We start from the raw sequence: 18,893 nt of genomic DNA on the forward strand, positions 1-18,893 counted from the left end.
CACCTTCATATTGCATTCACGTGCATAAAGGAACTCCTTTCTATTGTAATCAAACAATGAACGCAGACGCCAGCACTTTTGATTTGTAAACAAATCATGTACACTTGCGTAGTAGGCGCTTTACGTTTTGGTTGATGAAATTTGTTTCTGAATGAAGTAAAGCAAATATTTCGTGGACTGCCATGTATCAGCTGCTGTAGCACATTCCGCGTTAATACAATGTTTCGGATTTAGGCTACCTATACAGTAGACGCCAGAAAGGGTCCTTACAAATAGCATACAAGTGACAAGGCATAAACTGTCTTCTTTAGCTGATAATAAGAATGGCAAAAAATATACTTACAGTTTTACATCCTGAATTTCCTCAAAATGTACTTTCTTAGTTCTGCAAATCCGAATTACATGAGCCATGTCATAGGTTCTCAATCTTGATTACTCATTTCTAAATTGTACTGTAATTTCGAATATAAGTGCAATTACATCCTCCTTACTGCTCTAAAACTTAAATAAGCATTAAATTCCATAGGGTCTTTTTATAATTGCATTTGAAAGACTTCATATTTTTGCCACATTATGATTTCAAACATTCAGTGACAGAAACAGAAACACATTTGCAGACGTCAACACACTTCTCCCTCGCTTCTTCAATCCGATGTATTTCATGTGGAATTGTCACATATAAATCCAGTCCATAATCACGAAATTTCGTAGAATCGACAAAAATACCAAAATCTATTCATTCCAGATCAAATGGAGAACTTGTTGCATTGCGCGTTCATTCACAATATGACTCCAAATTTCAATTTTAAGTAGACTAAAAAGCCATTTTCTTTCGAAACTGATGTCTAGCGCGCGACTAAGTTCAAATTTATTTGGGCGGAGTTACGTGCGCATTAATAATGTTGTTGTTATTTAATGATGAATCTGCGCTTGTGTATTTAGTTTGGAATACGGCATACATTCATTTACTTTGTTTATTGTAGTGTATTTTGTCTATATAATTAAGCCTTAGGTAGAATAAGAAAATGAGCATATAATAAAAAGGTTACTGCATTTGTATGGGAAAATATGAACTCGTTTTGTCGGATGGATATACTTCACTCCCAAGGTCGTTCAGTATTACATCCGAAAAACTCGTTCATATTTTCCCATACAAATGCAGTAACCCATAAATATTTGCAGCCTTTTCCCCGAGAGAAGGTATACTTCTTGTCATTTCTTAAAATTTTCCTATGTTGAACATGTAAATATTTTCCGAATGTTCCAGCCTAAACTATCCTTGACCTTAAAGTTGTAACTTTGCCTTGTTCATTTTGCAATATATATTCTTCTCCCAGTCATCGATTTTAGCAATAATCTTTCCTTCAATATTTCTGCCTTTCTGTCATAATGTTCGAAATCTACTTTAAAGGATTATATGTTTGAGGCAGAGACTACAACATATTCTTTATATCATTTCATCAATATTTCTTAATGGGGGATAAATGATCTCTGAATGATTTATTTTTTATTTTTTAGCTTTATAACGGAAACACACCTTTATAACGGAAATACACCTTTATAACGGGAACATACCTTATTGAAAGCTTCGTCTACTTTCGAATGTACTTATTTAAGTACGTATTTTCATTGCTTATTTCTTTTTCTATTTTATTAGTATCAGTCCACATTTCTTCTTTCAATTTAATCTGTATATTTTCGGAAAGTTTTGACTGTCTTTGCACAACAGTGTTTTCTAACAGCTGTCTGTATACAACAGTGTTTTCTCAATGTTGTCTTTATACAACAGTGTTTTCTAAATGTTGTCTTTATACAAGAGTTTTCTCAGTGTTGTCTTTATACAAGTTTTCTAATAGCTGTCTTTATACAGCGGTGTTTTCTAACAGCTGTCTTTATACAACAGTGTTTTCTCAATGTTGTCTTTATGCAACAATGTGTTCTCAATGTTGTCTTTATACAACAGTGTTTTCTAACAGCTGTCTTTATACAACAGTGTTTTCTCAATGTTTTCTTTATCCAACAGTGTTTTCTAAATGTTGTCTTCGTTCTTCGTTTTTTTTTTTCTTTCTATATCTGAATCTATCTAATTTATCCTTACACTCATCTGTTTTGGTACAGGTCATAACAGAAGTGCTTGCTAATCATTTTGAAAATAAGGAATTGCTGTTTTCTGGTTTTATAACCGTTGCCCATGCGCATTGGTAATGCATGCACTCAAGTAAATCTTTTGACTATTCAACCAATTATAAACGGCAATAAAATAAGACTGCTTAATTCATACGGAAGGTTTGTATCACCGAACAAGAATGTATTTAAAGTTAAATTACTGTACGGTGTGAGTGACTGGAACAGTTCCATGCGAAGTTCTTTGTCATAAACGCTAGAGAAAAAGATGTCTTGTTTACATTCATGTCCACGTCTACAAAGAGGTGATCCAATTATAGTCTTTGTAAATACATGATGATTAAGAGAACTGCAATTTGTCCATAGTCGAACACGAAGAATTTGTAATTTCCTTCTACCACAATAAATGGGTTTGGGAACATGAATGTCCCGATTGTTTAATGCGTTTTTTAATTTCTTATTGGTGCCGCTTGAACGAGTCTCCATAGGTAATGTATTAAATCGAAGAATGGTCAATGGCAAAAAGCAAACAAGCAAACGCAATACGGTCGTGACGGAGACTTGCGATAGCCCGTACTGATTGGAAGTTGTTTACATTACATAATTTATTGCGAGTACTATTACTAACAGTTGTATATATCCAACAGCTTACGGCACAATTTAGCGAAACAGCAAAATTATTATTATTATAATATATATATATATATATATATATATATATATATATATATATATATATATATATATATATATATATATATATATATATATAATAAAATAGAGACAAACAGTCATACATATAATTATATTGTTATAAAGGTTATATGCTGTTCTCCAGTTTTATTTTAACTTGTTGATTTTTCTCTCTGAATTGAATTTTCGGCGTTTGTGTTTTTTTTATCACAATTCTAAAATATATAAAAAATCGTATTGCATCTTGGTTTATATAAATCTAACGAATAAAAAAAAAGTTGAACTAGTGACAATAACCGTATCCATTAGATCAAGTATATTTTAAAATAAAGCGTGAAATTCTAGATGGAATAAATAGAGATCTTAGCAGATATAAAGAACAGAATGACACGAGCCCCCGTACATAGAAAAATAAAAAATTTAATCAATTACATAAACAACTGGGATGCTGCATTACATTAAGATGGTACACTTCTTTTTCGAATAAATCTTTCACCGAATTTCAAACACAAATATATTTATCTAAATAGCCGATATGTTTTAAATGATAGAATCAGTTCATCATATGATCGAGTGAACGATCGAAATCATTGCCTTGTACAACTTCAATTCGAAATTAGTCACTAAAATTATTTAATTAGAAAAGAATATCAAAGGATTGTATCAATGTTTTTATTGTAAATTTACAAAACAATCTATGATTTGCTTATTTTCACTCTATGAAATTATACAAAAACTGTTTTAAAAAAATAAAAATTAGGCGTCTAGACAATAATGCGACTTTCTATTTTTTTTTGTGATCAGCTAAATAATGAGACCAAAAAATTTGCAATCACAACATCAGGCAATGGGTAGGGAATTAGCTACATTTCAAAATCGATTCTAGTTCGTTCCATACGGCATCGCGAATTTTTTTCTGTTTATAAATTTTCAGGTCAGCGTCATTTGATGCAGCTCAAAGTACCTAATTCGTTTTAAATGCTTCGTGTGAAACGAATTAAGTACTTTAACCTACATTCATGACACAGACCTGAAAAGTTACTGAATTAAGTCATGAAGAATTCGTGATGCTGTGTGGAACGAACTCTCCTTCCATCTGCAGTACAATTTTACGAACATGTTAAATAAAGGTCTTTTGCTGCGACATTCGCGCATACAATAACAAATATTTCACCATGCCAACAGTGACGAAAGGCAAATAATCCCCAGATCAAATATTCTTTTGCACGTGTTCGCTCTTGCTAGCCCTATGCAACCAACCTGGTCATCTTCTAACACAATCAATACACGCGCCTGTAGCGGATATAAACAAGTTTTCCTACTTTTGGTAACCTAAATTATGCAAAACCAATGAAATAGACACGATTCAAATTAGGTCTTGCCACGTAACGGGTCAAAGGGAAGTTATCTCGAATACCATTGGTTAATTACATAAGCAGTTGAAATAGACGTTCTTACGAGCACAGTGATTGGGTCAATCAATCTAGCGCGCACCTTGTTTATTTCCGCGTATTCAAAGTTAGCGCGTCACTTACGCTTTATTCCCAAGTTGTTGGAGAGATCGGCGAAAAAAAGCACCGTTGGTAAGTTGTTATTGCATGTTTCAGCTGAACAAATCGCTGAAATGAAAAATTAGAAAAAAGGTGAGGTGAAGTTTGTGACAAGTTTCACTTAAAATAACAATGATCTCGGCACATGATTCCTCAAGTTGGCGGCTTGGGGATCAAGGCTACTACAGTGCATGTCCATATCCGCCATTGTTAATTTTTCCAACACTTGAGGTAGAATTTTTTTTAAACAACAATTCATCGTCTTAGCTCATGAAATCGAGCTTTCCCTGTTAGATTGTTTGTTTGTGTTGATCTTTGCATCATACAAGGATAAAGAGCATCGTAAAAAATGGAGATAAAAAATTATTTGCGCGTTCGGAAAATGGACACTTTTTCATTGTTCGAGACGGGACCAGCATTTTGCCTCATTTTCATACTCGTGATATTTTCGATGTTCTCTTGGGGAAAATTAATCGATTTTCCTTAAAAATGTTACCGAATTGGAAATAGTATGCATTGTTGATGAGAGTTTTCATAATTAACGTGAAGATTTGCCTATTAAAATATAGAAGAAAGTTTTTTTAACAATGTAGAAAAACGTATCGCAAGAATTGGGTTGAATTCAGTTGTTTTGTAACAATGTAAAATTGTGTATCACAAGCTGGTTGTACTGGTTTGATTCATACTCTATTACTGTTAATTTGTGTTATATTCGGAAATCATTTTTCTCAACTGGACCAAAATGTTATATTTGAATTTATTGTGCAGTGATATGTCATATTCCATACACGTTTTCCAAGAAAATAGATGTTCATTAGTTGTAGTTACTATGTTGGCGCTAAAACATCACTAGCCATTGGCAACGATCATTTTTAGATGGCAATTTATTTTATTTAAAACGATGCATTTACTGATGATTGTGCTTTGTTGTCGTTAAGTACTAAACGTCCGTCAGTGTAACGTATTTTCGAGAATGTATCAATGATGCAAGGGACTATTTAAAAAATGCCTTTTGTAAATTAATCAATCTTTTATTAGTATGAATAAAAATATTTCAGAAAAAGTGAGGGAATATATCAGGGTCCCCCTATGGGTCTGGAAAAGGTCTGAATTTTGAAAACTGACAATAAATATTGACGAAGTCTTACATTTTTGTTAGTGTAGACAGGAATGGCCTTAGCAAATGTGGGGCCCATTTAGGATAATTTTGGTGGGGCCCGCTGTGAGAGTGGCATTTGGAAATAAACGTTCAAACAGGTTTTATATGATATTGAACGTAAAATTTAATTCCATTGCTTTAAAATTACTTTGTCTTTAGATTTATTTTTAAAAAATGTACCCTGTGAGTGCATGGCCCGTTAGGGCCAAATTGGCTTAAGGCTGACCCTGACTGTAGAAACTGGTAAGTGACTGCACGTTTGTGTTTATAGCATATTGATAACATGTTCTTTTTAATCTCTTCACATTTACTTGAAGTTCTTAAGATGTTTTGAATAAACCTGTCATATTTTTAGGTCTGGAAAGTTTTTATTTCTGGTCTGGGAAAATCTGGAATCTTTTTTTAAATTTTTGGTAGGAACAGGAACCCAGAAATGAAAGATTATAGTTTATAATGGGCAGTGACTCTCCCTGTGAACAGTAGGCTGATAAATTATCACCACACCTTAATGATATTGACTGGGATAAGGGTCTGATATCACCTCTTCATTAAAACCTGCAAAAGTCTGCAGTCAGTTTTGTCTTCGCATATTGGTGTACATTTTATGCACTTACCAGTATTTCTTGTGGCTGTTGAGCTACCATCAGCTGAAGGTTTTTGGGGGTTGCAATGTGTATGTAATTCCGGTTCAAAGTCTGTGTTGGGTGACTTGTAAACATGTGGAATAACACAACCCGCTGTCCTGTGGTATTTTCAATTTCGTGCGAGATGTGCTTGTTTCCAAATACCAGTATGCGTCTGAACTGTATGCAGGTGTGTTCTGGAAAGAGTTTTCTTGCAGCAGGATTATACGTTTTAAAAAACGTGACATGAGACCCATATATCATCCTTTAGTATCAATAGAGATTTTGTTGTTTATCATGCTGGGTGAAAAGCAGCTACAGCAACAAGCTGTTCTCTGCTTTTTTTCCTGCAATGACTGGTGGCAGAGACCAATGTTCCTTGGCATGATTTGTGCTGGAGCATCGTCATTTTGATCTCGTGAACAATTTGGCTGATTGCTAGTAATTAATAAATTCAGTACAATGTACCTTTGTATGAGTATGGTAAGAATTCCTATTCTTTTGAGCCAGGGAACTAGCATTTTTATTATTAATCTGTCAGAACATAACAAATCTGTATCTGTTTTATAATGACCTTTAAAATTTTTAAATAATGATAAGCAACACTAAATGCAATTTCACATTGTGGTTGGTAGTATTTAATTTACCTGTAATATTTTCAAATTACTAAAGTCCAAGTAACTGAAGAAATAAGTATTCTTTAATGAATTGATGAAACGGATAAACACTACATGTCATTGTTCACTGTACATGTCATATCAAAATGGCAGAACCTATCAGCATATCAGTATTTGTGAAAAGCAACCTTCATGAAATCTGGGACAAAAATTGAAACAAACATTTGGTCAGGAAACATCTAGAAATCATTGTTTTGAACAATAAGATTGGGGAGAGTGCTTAAATGCTCTCCTGGATACAATATTAGGAGTGGGATGGCAAGCGAGAGCAGTTTCAATCATCACAACATAAGCTCTGGGACAACTAAGACTACCTGCATGGCCTGGGGAAAGGCAGAATAGTTTGCCCATGACTGACAAATGGCGAGCTGCAATTAAGGCCCTATATTCTTGAGGAAACGAGGAGAAATGAATAAAGATAGAATTTTTGTAACCCAAAATTGTATACTGTATGTAATTTTAAATATTAAATTTGTATCGACACATGTTGCTTAATATTGTTAAAAATTTAAGAAGTCGGCAATGGATGTTCCTTCTTTGATTAGTACAAATAATAGTACCCATAGTACACCGCTCCCTCGATAACTTGCAAACCCGCTTATAACGCGGGGTCAGGTGTAGGGCATAACCGATTAGCATTTTTCTACTGATTTCCGATTCCGGATTTTGGGCATGAAATTTTTCCGATTCCGGATACGATTCAATTAATCGGAAATGCTAAATTAAAAGGTTTTTCAAATTCACTTTTTAAACCGTGTTACACACATTTTGCGTATCACACCGATGTCACAAGGGGAAGGATATGGCAGGACTATAGCAAAATGCAACGAAGTTCAAAGCCACAGTGCCGACCTATTCTTTGTTCAACAATTAGTTGATCTTGCCGCCAGGCTTTAATTTTCCCGCCTTAATCATTTATGTTGGCAAGCGGCCAGTTCCATCCTGTACTTTATTCAACAATTATTTGAACTTGCCGCCATGCTTTAATGTCGCGGTCAAATAAAAATAAAACAGGCTTTTGTTTGGTCCTATAAAGTTGGCCTCTTGCGGCGACTTAAATGAAAGCAATGAAATCTGATCGATTCTTGCATTTTCCAAAGTGATCGGTGATTGAAACAAGTTTATTGTGCTGTGAAAGTTTCCTTACTAACTTTATTTATATTTACGATTGTAAGAATCATTTTCTTTTAATACCTCATTAGCATGTGTCAATGTATTCAATATTATGCCTTCATTATTGAGGATGTTGACATAAACGGGTAGGACTGTATTATATATTTTAATAAATTTAAATCTTTCGGTCTAACTCAAGTATTATCGTTTCACCCCGTTGTGTTGACCATATTGGACTTTTCTGACTTCTTATTTAACTTTATTAACGCACTATCGAATGACACGCAGTGTTAGACACGGTGCTATAGAAATTCAACTTTATTATTTTTATTATCCGAATCGGTCGTTCCTGCCTTGTCCGACTCCGATTAATCGGAAGTTCATACTATCCGGTGGAATCCGATTTCCGGATCAAAAGTCGGTTATGCCCTAGTCAGGTGTGGATCCCATTTTTTACAATAGAAAATACCCCAAAAATTGATCCATATTTGTTGAACTTTTAAAAAAAAAATCGTGATCAAAATTGGTAACAGAAAGTTTGTATTGCTGGTTTTATCATCGAAAATGGTAGATAGGACCTGGAAATTTCAATCAGCACTTTGAAATATCAAATTTAAAATTGGGTCATACAGTTTTATACATTTTCTTTCCAAACGACATTCCTAGTACACCGCAATTAACGATATGTAAGGAAATTTTCATCAATGAAAATGTCACGCCGAGTGGAGTCAGTACTTTAATAAATTAATTCAAATTAAATAGTTATTTTATGTATTGAAATTTGTGTTCTAGTTCTATCGTTTAGTAACTTTTAAGTGTAATCATCATAAATACAATGTGTCCTCTTATAATTAAATGCAAAATGCGTCAATCTACCATAACAGCTATGTCCTTGAGCGTTTCTCTGAGAACCTAATTAAGTGCTGACTGTGTTTTTATAGCTGACTTCCGGAAGTATTTGTTGTATTGTTGCACTGAATTAAATGCTGTCCTTCTTTGTATTACCACGTTAATTATCTCTTTTGAATCAAATAAAGGAGGTGGAATAAAAAAAAAATTAAAAGGCGAGAAAATCTACAAACTTAAAATCTAGTGGCCCAGTTCATATGTCGGGTGAACTCACTTCATTTGATCAATCAAATACTTATAAATGTTATTGTGTATGTTACATAAACTACCTTAATTTTTAACCAACACTTTCATAACTGTGATCACACATAACAAGGCAGTCAAGTGAAATGAATATTCATAAAATAAAGTGCTTGATTTCACAGATACGGACCATTGTGAGCGAGCGAGTTTCAGAGAATTCTTGAACTGGCACTTAGAGATATCCTCAAGGGTGATAAGAAGTTTTATTGTACTGATTGAACAATTCAAAAATTGAGTTTTGACATAGACGATTGTCTCACAAAATAAATGTCATGTGCTTTTTATAAAAAAAAGGAAACTTGTTTGGTGGTGTATCAACAGTCTATTTCCCTGCTTGTGGACCCCTGATTTGGCAGGATAATATTGAGCACCAATATGGGAATCCAGACACATGAAGAAAACAAAAAGCACTGTCGTAATTTTTTTCACATACACATGATGGTTGTTGAAACCAGTTGGAACGATCTTTCGGACATTTTTGAAAATAAATGTTATTTAAACAGAATAGTGAACAACTTCATTAGAAAAAACACATTAAAAATTATTGATGTGATTTGTAAATTCCCTAACGCTGCGCCCCCCCCCCCCCCAATGGTTTTCTTGATGTCAAAGCAATTTTTTAAATTTTTTTTTTTGATTTTTGTAGGTACCTTATTAACTCACGCCTCACTTATAGTGCGGTCTATGTTTGTGGACCCCATTGTGCACGAGTTATTAAGGGAGAGGTGTACTATAAATAATACCCATTACTAATTGTACCCATAGTACCACTAATAATACCCATTGTACTTCTAGTAGAACCCATAGTACCACTAATTGAACCCATAGTACCACTAATTGAACCCATAGTACCACTAATTGAACTCATAGTACCACTAATAATACTCGTAGTACCACTTGTAGTACCCATACCACCTTTCTTGATGGGGTACTTGTTCAGTCATCTATCACTGGAGGTGTGGGTCCTAATTGGGTATTTTTTTTCTTCTCAATATTTTTACATTCCTAGCAATGCATGCATAATTACATACTTCACACGTGATTTTTCTCCATATTAAAGCGGATTTCTGCTGTTTTCCCGACTTGAATCAGATGTTTCTTGATATAGTCTGTTTTTTATCATCTCTGATCTGGGCTTTTTCTAAAAACGGTCTCTGCTCCCATTCCGCAATGACCCATGTAAAGTATTTGTTCCATATATTAGCTAGCACATGATCTCGTAAAGAGTATTCTGATTGGTCAAAGGTTTAAATTCATCCAGTGAATCTTCGTGTAATGGAAACTGATGGCAATGAAAAGAAAAAGCATGCTTGCAAAAAATGGTGTCCTGAGTTGTTGAGAGAGACTGACACGAGAAGTTTAGTTAAAGGTTTAAAAGTGTGGAAATGGGAATGGCTGGAGCAAAAAGTCGACAGAAATTTAGTTGGTCAGTTTATAAGAAAACAACTCCAGTGGACTGGCATTTTGTGACCTATGCCCTATGGTAATCATGGTAGGAAGAGTTTGGAACAGCATCTACAAAGAAGCTGCATACGGAAAAATTTAAGCTCAGAAGGCATTTCTTGCATGAGAGAACAGATGTAGCTCTGTCAGAAAATGCGCACCGCATGTTGCCAATACAAGCACCGGCTTGAAAGGAAAAAGGCTCACATTGAGCAGGAAAAGAAATTATTGCACATTGAGCCAGAAAAGTCAGTCAAAAAGGAAGGCTAAAGAAATCTGTGCCAAAGCCACAAAAAGATCTCAGCTGGCATATCCACAAGCTGTGTCCATTGGAGAAAAAGACAAGTGAATGTATGGGAATATTTGTCTATAGTTGATGTACTTGGGTGTTTATTTTACAGGTTTGTTATGAAAAGAGAGAAGTATAATATATTTGCTGCAAAAATTGAGAAATTATTATGTCTGCACTGGTTCGAGTCTCAGATTCAGCCAATGTGGGTATGTGAGAAAGCTTGCCAGTAGGTTCTCAAGGGTCGGTGGTTCTTTCCGGGGTTCTTCCTTCACCATTAATACTGGCCGCCATGTATGGCCTATCGTGTGCTGAAAAATGGCGTTAAACCCCACAACAACAACGACAACAAATTATTGTGACTTAATTACGATGTGGACACTTACATGCACATGAAATAAGCACCATAAGTATTGGAGAACAAAATATTGGGAAATTATTCAAGTTGAAATTTTTTGGGAAGTTTATTAGTTTTTCAAATGTTTTTTTTGTTATATATTATGATCATAAGTTGCACCAGGAGCAGCATTTTATGGTTGTAAAATGCATTTTTGGACCCCTGGATCGGGGACGCTGCCCCTTGAGACCCAGTTGGGGGATGACACCCAAACTCCCCTTTCAAATGTTCAGCTTTTTTAAAAAAATACCAATATTAGATCTGATTCTATTGTGATGTCACAATTGTACACTAATGTAGACTTTGCTTTCCCGAGTTAGTTCTAACTAAAAACAAGTGCAGGATCTTACCAAGAATGACTCAGAGTGTCCTCTAAATTGCCCACCATTTTAAATATAACATTTGATTGGATGAGTGTGACACAGAACGTTGTCATATAGACATTCATGGTTTGCAAGAAAAGACTCGTACTTCTGGTAAGCTGGACTGGAATTTTGCTCCTCCATTAACAGCTATAGTATCATTTTGTGACTATAGCTTATTGAGGCTACAAACATTGTGGCGACTGTTTTATTGAGTTTTCTAAAACAATTTGGTAACTGGTAATATCTGGATATTAAACAAGTTTCTGCAAAAGCTTGATAATCATTAGATGTGCAATGACAGTTCAACCAATCAGCAATCAGATATAAATCAGGTGCTATGACAGTTCAACCAATCAGCAATCAGATATAAATCAGATCTCCACTGATCTATGTGCAGGGGTCATGTTCTAGTGACCTTTGAATAGCCGATGGAAATGCCATACTGTTCAGTCTCCCCAAGACGAAGATATAAGACTTCATTTGATTTGCTGATAAAATCAGTGAATATGGTAATAACATAGATCACCAGACTCCGAAGCAGTTGCCGTTCAATCTTAATGTAGGACAGTAGAGATCTGATTTTAATCAGTTTAATCAATCAGAACTGTCGTACTGTTTCCTAAACCCATGTGGAAGCTTGCATGTCATGTCGACCAGTCTGAATCGTCACATTGTCTTGTAGACCCATGTGGAAGCTTGCGCATGTCATGTCGACCAGTCTGAATCGTCACATTGTCTTGTAGACCCATGTAGAAGCTTGCATGTCATGTCGACCAGTCTGAATTGTCACATTGTCTTGTAGACCCATGTGGCAGCTTGCGCATGTCATGTCGACCAGTCTGAATTGTCACATTGTCTTGTAGACCCATGTGGAAGCTTGCATGTCATGTCGACCAGTCTGAATTGTCACATTGTCTTGTAGACCCATGTGGAAGCTTGCATGTCATGTCGACCAGTCTGAATCGTCACATTGTCTTGTAGACCCATGTGGAAGCTTGCATGTCATGTTGACCAGTCTGAATCGTCACATTGTCTTGTAGACCCATGTGGAAGCTTGCATGTCATGTCGACCAGTCTGAATCGTCACGTTGTCTTGTAGACCCATGTGGAAGCTTGCATGTCATGTCGACCAGTCAGAATCGTCACGTTGTCTTGTAGACCCATGTGGAAGCTTGCATGTCATGTCGACCAGTCTGAATCGTCACATTCTTATTTAAATTAACTTTGATGAAGATTGAATAAAAATGGAATGCTATACAATACCGACTTTTTCAAATACTGAGATGGGTATTTTTTAAATGAAAATGACTAATTGTAAAATTGTTTGAAAATTTTATCATTTGGATTTTTAATTCAGTGCAGTTATAAATGTTTTATGGCAAGTTGGTTTGGGCACCCATGCTTCATGCATGCATTCTGATTATTATTATTATTATTACAGAATTTATATCATGGCCAAGACAAAGAAGGAAAAGAAGACAGCTGAAACTCCAGCAGGTATACATATTATAACACCTGTACAAGATACTAATGTGGCCCAGATATAACATGTCTTGTGATGGTGGCAGTATTCAAATGAAGATACTGGAGTAATCTTTGTAACCTCAAAAAATATTTATTTTTATAATTTTGGATTCATGAGGTTCCTAAAAAATAAATGAGACTTTTGTTACATTCTTTATTTTTCGTTGTAAATCTTGTCTTTCGTCGAAGCCATTATCAGTCATGTTGTGTCTTTTCAGTGAAAAGAGGTTCTTGTGTGTTTAGCTTTGACCTGTTAACCTTTACGATTTTACTTCAACTTTTACTGAAATGACCCATGAGTTTTACAGGCGTATGGAACAAAAGTGAAAAATGACAGAAATACGAATGTTGCAGTAAAAACAAAAATGATAAAGATGAAAATGTGTGACTGACATTGACTTCAAGATGGGAAATACAGACTTGGCATGTGTATCATCTGAAAGGAGGATCATTAGACGAAAGAAACTTGGTGGAGGGAGTTTTGTAATAGAATAATTCTGTTCATATATGAGAAATAAAGATATTGTTATGAGTCTATGCTCTTAAAATAAGTAACAGAAAAGAGTGAAAGACAGCCAACTTTGTAAAATTTAACAAATTTATCTTCCTGGAATACAAAGTGAAAATGAGAAAAAAGAACTTAATGGTATTGCAAATTAAATCCCCAAATAATCCAAGAATTACAGATACAAGTCCTAATAATTTATAGTTCTGAACAAAATTCAGTACAAGTCCAGAATAAATCCAAAATCTGAAGGCGATGATGTATCTCACAGCTTGTAGAGAGTTAAAGTGCCAGCAATCTTTTGTTGAATCACAGTGCTATAATTCCAGTTTGAATTCACCATAAATTCCAGTAAATGTCTCTATCCAAGAACTTTATCAGAGCACTTTTGTATTTTCAGAGAAAAAAATCACTTGAATTCAGTAATTAAATAAATTTTCCAACCCAAAAATGAAATGCTAGACACAGCATAAAATACAATTTAAAAGTGCTAGGTCTTAAAGCACAACTGAAAAAAATCCTCTCAGTTTAAAGATTATATAGTTCTCTACTTGACTTCAAATCACAGTTAGCATTTTCTAAAAATGAAAAACCCATTTCCTGATGCAAAATAACCTAGAATGATCCTAATGTTTAAAAACAACATATAGTCTGGCCGGGTCTGGCGCCGGCCCTGTACATATATATATACACACACACACAGCTGCCAGGGCCTCAAGTGGTCTAAAGTGCTCTCCATTACGGATCACTGCCATTTCACTGTCTGCGTGGGTTATAGTCTTGGATTCAGCCAACGTGGGTATGTGAGAAGGCTTGCCAGTATTTTCTTGTGGGTTGGTGGTTCTTTCCGGGGTTTTCCTGGGTTCTTCCTCTACCATTAATACTGGCCGCCTATCGTGTGCTGAAAAATGGCATTAAACCCTAAAACAACAACAACAACTTTTTGTCCACTTTGATTACACTTTTTCCTCACCAGGGGTTGGCATGTATGCACAAATTATTTTTTCTTGACCCTGTTAAACTGTCTCCTTGGATCTCCAAATGTTTATTTATGCTTGTGCTTACTTTTTTCAGCCGAGGATGCCGCCCCAGCAGCAGCAACAACAGCAGCCGAGGCAGAGAGCCCAAAGAAGGCAGTCAGTGCTACAAAGGGGAGAGGAAGGCCAAAGGGTAATTCCATTAGGTTTACATTATGGCACTGTGCACATTTCTATTTTGAAATTCCATTAGGAAAAGACACAAGAGTATGCATTTACTAACACCATAAGACTTTAATTGGTGGAAAAGTGTCGATTTGGGCTGCCAAGTATGTGATATAGTCCTGAAACTTTGGCCTTTCGTTTCCGTCAGTTGTTCAGGGAAAATGATACAGGTGCTCGTATTGTTGTTAACAATCTACCAATCAGTCAAACTAGTTTTTTTAATAGTAAATATATGACTGATAAGTAAATTGTAAGCAACAGTATGAACCCTCGTGAAACATACTACACAACACCATTTATTTAGGCAGTAAGCCATTGACCCTATCACAAGCACTGACTGCATAACTATGAAGCAAATATACGAAGGACAAAGGATCTGATCAGATTTCTGTTCTTGGCATTTTTGCGGAAGTAGATTTATTTATTCATGGAAAAGTAGATATATTTATTCATGTAGGTGTTTAATAATACTGGTATACATTTTCTTGCATGTTAAATGGTGGTTTTATTTTGCATGAAGGTAAGTAAAAATAAAAAGACTAAGTGCATTAAGGACTTTATATATCCCCAAATATAAACAAAATACCCCCCCCCCCCCCCCATGTGCCATTGTACCTCTGCTACTCTCCCTTCCAAAGTGGCATTGTACTCTGCTACTCTTTCCCCCTGCAATGTGCCATTCTACCTTTGCCACTCCTACACCCCCCCGCCCAAATGTGCCATTGACCTCTGCCACTCTTGACAAAGCTTGTCTTACTACATCGTTAAGGTAACTTCTTTTTACAGCAGAACTCGATTGTGGACATGAATGTTATAAATGTTATTTACAAAGTTCTTAATAGAACACGGACTACCCCTAGCAGTAGAAGACTATGTCGGTTGTTCAAACGGATGTTTCCTGACTCCAGAATTGCAGAAAATATGCATGTGCAAGCAAACCTGCCAGCCGTCGTGAATTTGGTGTGAATTTCATGGCTCTTGATAACGATTCACGATTCACACTGCATGCAAAAAAAAATCATGAATTCCCAAAGTCTCAATCAGCTCAAATCAGGAATAAATAACTTTTATCCAGTTAAATTAGCAGCAGTGGTCACTGATGCCAATAAAGGTCCTGTATTGCTGGTCATGATGTTATTAGTACTATATTCGGTTGTTACAATCTGATCTGCAGTGTGTGAACCCATTCTGCTAATTTGCATAGGTGAAACAGATTATGAAGTGAAACAAGCCAATATAGGCATATGGACAGATGCTAGATGCATGTAGGTGAACAAAAGTTATCAGTAATGCCTTCATTAGAGTTTTTAAGCCATCTGTATTAAAGGTTATTGACAAGTTTGTGAACGGAAGCAATGTTTCTTTAAGTTGGATTTTATCCGTATATTGTAGGCCTGTTGCTAATATGAACATTGTTGAAAAAATAAATTTGACAACGTAATAACATTTTTCTCCTCCTTACAGGTTCTGGGGTGACAAAGAGGAAGGCTAAGGGGAAAAAAGGGGCCAAGGGTGCCAAAAAGGCCAAGAAATAATTTTCTGGACAGCTAACTATGCCTCTTCATGTACCAAGTACTCGTTTTACCAGTGAACTTTTCTCATAGACTATACACATGTAGATATTGATTAGCCTATTAAATGTGTTTAGTGTAGCGATGCAGAGTTGACTACTGATTGTGTTTATTGTATTGACATTCACCTCCGCTCAGGTTTGAGAGTAAGAATTTTGAATATTGAGGGCACGATTCTTCGATGATTTTTTTTGTTGTTGTTGCTTTTTTTTTTTTTTTTTCTTCATACATCTTTTACTCTCCAGCCTACATTGCCATAACAGTATATTTGATATTTAAAGGGAAAATCCAGGCTAATGAAAAATACTACATGTTCATGCATTAGAGTTCATTTTACATACTACATTCATAAAATTTGAGGATATTTTGTCCCACCGTTTTTTGGCCAAATTGGCCTTTAATCTCTTCATTTTTTTCCCCGCCATAAAGACATGCAATTTTCTCATTTCGGGGTTGGAGTGCATTGCATTTGTGACATGTAACTGATACTTGTGGTGAACATGGTGTTGGCATTTGTCAGGTCTGCTGGTTGTTGTGTGTGCAAGAGAGAAAGAGAGCACACGTGTGTGATAGTATTGTAAGTGAGCTTACTGCATTTTCAGTTGTAAATTATCGAATATGTAGTTTCATAAAATACAGATGTGAATGATAATTTTTCATCCCAGATTTCATACATATTCATAAATACTTTCATCGTTAAATGATAGTTACATGCGTAGATGATACAAGCTAACCATGTCAAATGGCACATTTGTTTGTAATCAGTCTGTTGACCATGCATCTGAAATGTGCTTCAGCATCTTAGGTCACAAGCCAGCTAAAAACTCGTGAAACAAAATATATAAAAAATATAGCATTTTTAATTATTATTTAAAGTGTTAATGAACTTGTTTCTAGTCTATAGCTGCCATGTACACAATTTTCACTGAAGTGAATCCTGTATAGATTTTTGTATACACTGTGCAGTACAATTAATTGTTAATGAATTTACTAATTAATTATTAATTAGCAATTTAATTTAGGAAAACAAAGAAATAATTATGCATACACAGTGTGTCAAAAAGAAAGCTAATGTAAAAATGTGCAAATACTAACCATTTTCATCATCTAATTGGGCTGGATTCTCCCTTTAAGATTGGCATATTTTTTTGAATGTTCATCAAATTTCATTTAAACTTTTTTTCATCCCTGCATGGATTCACAATACTCATTTTAAAGAAAATCAGCATCCATTTTAATCTTTTTAAGGAATTGATTTTTAGTTTGTTTTGAGGCATTGTTGCATCACATTTTAATCTTTTTAATAAATTGTTACATCTTGTTTAAATCTTTTAAAAGAAAAATATTTCTAAAATGTTTTGATGACTGAAAATTCTGTATTTTAATGAAAGGTTATGTATACATACCTTAATTTCTGTTATCAATCTGATGTGTATTATTTATTTCAATAAAGTATTCATGTGGGGCAATGTTTTGCATGTTCTCTTGATTTGTAGACTGGACTAGACATAGAAAGGGGGAGCTTATGGGATGATCTGTTGTACACCATGCATCCGTTGGCACAAGTTTGTTGTCAGTACTCCAGTTAAACCACTTTGAAACTCTCACGAACCTTCTCACAATCGTTCTAAACTCAAGTTGGTCCTAAATGATAATACTGACATTCAGTTTTTTTGAAAACCTCGTCATAAGGTGATAAATGGGCTCCTAAAAATTGGATCACATTAATAGTGAGGTCGCGTCAATGGAAATCTCTTTATTTGCTAATCCCAAACTTCTGGTCATATATCTTCATGGGGTTTTGACTTTAAAAAATTTTGATACAGAGGAACCCTACTATAACACGATAATTGGGGTCCAAAACATTTGATTGCATTGATAGCAAGGTCGCATTAATGTGGGGTTTTACAGTATTTTACTTTTTTCAGAGAACAACACATTGGCACATATACATTTGTTCATGTCTAATGTATATCATGAATACAGTATCAACACTGTTTACTATCGTGCTGTCGTGGCATGCAGTTCATCCATAATGCATGTAATTCCATTGAAAAATTGCACACAGATTTAAAATATGCAATAATTTTGTCAAATTATGTCTGAATTCAACATCTAATATATAGCATGAACAGAGTAGTAACACTGTTTACTTATACTCTGATATCGTACCATTATGGCATGCAGTTAATACATGTAATTCCATTGCAAAAATTCCATATATATATTTAAACTAGTCAGTAATTTTGTCACAGATCATTACGTGTATGAATTCAGTGGGAAAAATAAACAGCAAAATTAGGTTAAGAAAGATGAAGCATATGTACAGTTCGTTATGCTTCAGGGTCTATGAATAATGTATGTACAAATTTCATACTGCTAAAATTTTATCGTATGCATTAAACTTTCCATGTACCTTTTTCCATTGTAAATTCCCAATAATTAACACTTGTATGCCTATTCATTTGAACGACTACAGCAAGAATAATTAACAAACAACACAAGC

General features: G+C 34.9%; 1 long non-coding RNA gene across 1 annotated transcript; it reads left to right on the forward strand.

Annotated features, from left to right (window-relative positions):
- Nucleotides 1-4,253: 4,253 nt before the first annotated feature.
- On the forward strand, nt 4,254-17,856 carry LOC149777673 (uncharacterized). Its single transcript, XR_016415440.1, has 4 exons — nt 4,254-4,400; nt 13,027-13,082; nt 14,689-14,784; nt 16,281-17,856. It is a non-coding gene; the product is annotated as an uncharacterized LOC149777673 (long non-coding RNA).
- Nucleotides 17,857-18,893: the final 1,037 nt, after the last annotated feature.

This window comes from Sinohyriopsis cumingii, chromosome 17 (assembly GCF_028554795.1).
Source record: "Sinohyriopsis cumingii isolate HCF-2022 chromosome 17, ASM2855479v2, whole genome shotgun sequence".
Classification (NCBI taxonomy): domain Eukaryota; kingdom Metazoa; phylum Mollusca; class Bivalvia; order Unionida; family Unionidae; genus Sinohyriopsis; species Sinohyriopsis cumingii.